Source organism: Charadrius vociferus, unplaced genomic scaffold, assembly GCF_000708025.1.
Source record: "Charadrius vociferus isolate BGI_N301 unplaced genomic scaffold, ASM70802v2 scaffold385, whole genome shotgun sequence".
Classification (NCBI taxonomy): Eukaryota; Metazoa; Chordata; class Aves; order Charadriiformes; family Charadriidae; genus Charadrius; species Charadrius vociferus.
In genome coordinates, this window is record NW_009648925.1 from 7680839 (window position 1) to 7684077 (window position 3239).

The window sequence follows — 3239 nt, forward strand, 5'->3', positions numbered from 1 at the left end:
CCCGGGGGAACCCGGGGTGCGGCCCGCCGCCAGGACCGAGGGCAGCCTGGCGTGGGGCTGACAGCAGAAGCGGTGGAGGGGCAGTGAAGTGGGAGATGGCACATCACACATGGGGCTGCCATGGCAGCCGGGGGGCTGTGATATAAAGTAATAAGCGCAGTTTGTTTACTTTTAGCTTCGGTAATGCTGCGGGACTGAGCTGTTTCATTAAGACATGGCCTGATCCACTTTTCCTTTCTGCCTCCCAGACTCAAGGAGAAGAATATGCAATTACAAAGTTCACTCATGTAGAGCCCTTCAATTACCGGGTAACTCTGTTATGGCTTTTCCAAATGTTACGAGACTCGTGCAGTAGGACATGACATCTGAAGTAATTCATTTTTCATCTGCCGATTAGCAGAAATTAAAATGGTTCTCAGAACATCCCAATTTATGTGAGATCAAGTTCCTTATTACTACAGAATGTCTTAGTGGGGAAGGCATTTCTTTTTAACATCTCAGGCAACCTTGCAAGCAGAGATGCTAAACAAAAATATATGAAGGAGGCGGTGGAGGGGAGAATAGAGATCCTCAGAGACCATGGGTGGTGGAGCTCCAAAGCCCTGCCTTCCAATCCTGCCATAAGGTCACTTAAATGTTTGGCGGAAAGTCAAAACACTTGCTGGCACAAATGTGCACTGGAGGCAGAGGCACGTCCTTTGGAAATGATGCAGTTACAGAGTGAGGCCGAACTGCCTTTACTGGCAGTGAGCTAAAAACCGGCCATAAAGATGCAGTGTTTCTTCAGCAGGTATCTGCTGAGCTGGTGGTGGAACAGCAGCAGAGCGGTTGCCTGCAGGACGCACTCGTGCAGGGACGACGGATGCCGTGCAGGAACCCCAACGGGCCAAACCAACCACCGCTGGTAATACATCTCCAACAGGATCTGGGGAAGGACCCCCAGGGATGGGGTGGGAGGTGTCCACAGGGCTGGCAGCTCAGGGTCACGTGCAGGGGGCTGAGAATTAAGATGGGAGAGCCAGCGGCAGCACAGAGCAGCCAGAGCAAGGGATGGGGTAAGGGAGGGGATAAAAGCAGGGAGTATCAAACCACTTGGCCATGGCAAGAGTGGTCCCGTCGCCCCTTCGCTTGCTTTCTACCTTCACAGCATCGTGGGTGCTGGAAAAGTAGGTGAAGCCCCCTGGGGAAAAGCTGGGATTAGGAGGCGGGCGAGTGCGCTCTTGCCGACTCACAGCACTATCCTCCCCCCCAGCGTGGTCCAGAGCTCATAATAATAAAAAAAAAAAAAAAGCAAAAAAAAACCACGGGAAAGGAGAACAGGCAGCTTAATCCCCAAAACCCTTTGCCCTGCGTGATAACTTTCCAGCCAAGAGCAGCTCATGAGAAGGGAGCTGAAGGTACTGGCGGCACTGGCGGCACTGTCCCCTGGGGAATGCTGCACAACATTAATTCTGATTTTCCAACGCTGCCCTGGCCGAAGGCCTCCTCTATAAGGAGCTGCAGGAATCCATGTGTTTCAGTCTTTGCCTGCATACACCTCCTGGTGAAACGCCTTGTGTTTTCCCACCCAGCTGGGGAATCCAGCTTTCCCTTTCGCAGGCGGAGTATAAAACAGGGAGGAGAAAAAGTAGAAATAAAGGTAAGTATAGCCATAACATCAGTAAAGTGGGCTACAGAGGCCATTTTCTATTTTTTCTTATAGTCTTCCTTTTGCACAAAACCAGTATCATGTTTATTCTGTGTGTAAGAGTGAAATACACACAGAGAGATGTGTGTATACATAAACAGTACCAGGGCTCTGAAGTTTCAGCACTGTCACCATAAAGATATTAAGCATTACATAGGGCTGATTTATTATCTGACTCTGCAATAACCTTTTGAAGATATACTGATTGGCAATTTGCATATTAACAAATACATCAACACTGAGGCAATGTCAGATGTTTTGCATGGTTATGTTCCACTCCAGAGGTGGCTGAATTTCAAACAGTGGCCAAATCATTTGTATCCTTCAGCACAAAAGATGCCCTATTGAAATACGAATTATTACCCTCTCTGGTTTTGGTCTTTATTGTGCTTTGTCAAATTGTTTCTCCTGCTCCCTCCCCATGGGATTTGCTGTATCAGATACAGAACCTGTTTCTGCCACGAGGTTCCTCCTACCACACCTGGATTAGGTTATTTAACTTGGTGAACTACATCCAGTCAGACTGAGCTGTGACGGGCGTAGGGTGCTGCATCTGGGGAGGAATAACCCCATGCACCAGTACAGGTTGGGGGCTGACCTCCTGGAGAGCAGCTCTGTGGAGAGGGACCTGGGAGTCCTGGTGGACAACAGGATGACCATGAGCCAGCAATGTGCCCTGGCGGCCAAGAAGGCGAATGGCATCCTGGGGTGCATCAAGAAGAGTGTGGCCAGCAGGTCGAGGGAGGTCATCCTCCCCCTCTACTCTGCCCTGGTGAGACCGCATCTGGAGTACTGCATCCAGTTCTGGGCTCCCCAGTTCAAGAAGGACAGGGAACTGCTGGAGAGGGTCCAGCAAAGGGCAACGAAGATGATTAGGGGATTGGAACATCTCTCATATGGAGAAAGGCTTAGGGACTTGGGTCTCTTTAGTCTAGAGAAAAGAAGATTGAGGGGGGAATCTTATTAATACTTACAAATACTTAATGGTAGGATGCCAGGGGGATGGGAGCAGTCTTTTTTCAGTGGCGCCCAGTGATAGGACGAGGGGTAATGGGCATAAACTTGAACATAGGAAGTTCCATCTTAACATGAGAAGGAACTTCTTTACTTTGAGGGTAGTGGAGCACTGGAACAGGCTGCCCAGAGAGGTGGTGGAGTCTCCCACTCTGGAGACATTCAAAACCCACCTGGACGCTGTCCTGTGCAACATGCTGTAGATGACCCTGCTCTGGCGGGGGGGGTGGACTAGATGATCTCCAGAGGTCCCTTCCAACCCTAACCATTCTGTGATTCTGTGGGTCTTCCAGCATCCTTCTTTAGCTAAGGGGTTGGCTGCCCTCCTCTGAAACATCACGTCTCCTCCGTTACAACTTACAGCTCCCTTAGCAAGCCGTGTCTCTGCACAGGAAGGGTCAAGTGCCTGTTCCTGGATGGGCTTGTCTTTTGCCTTAGTAATGAAGCCAAAGGCACAAGCAACAAAACTGGTGCTCGACCTGCTCTTGGGCAGCGTTGTGAACAAAAAGTTGGTGTGCACAAACCATGGGCTTCAGCC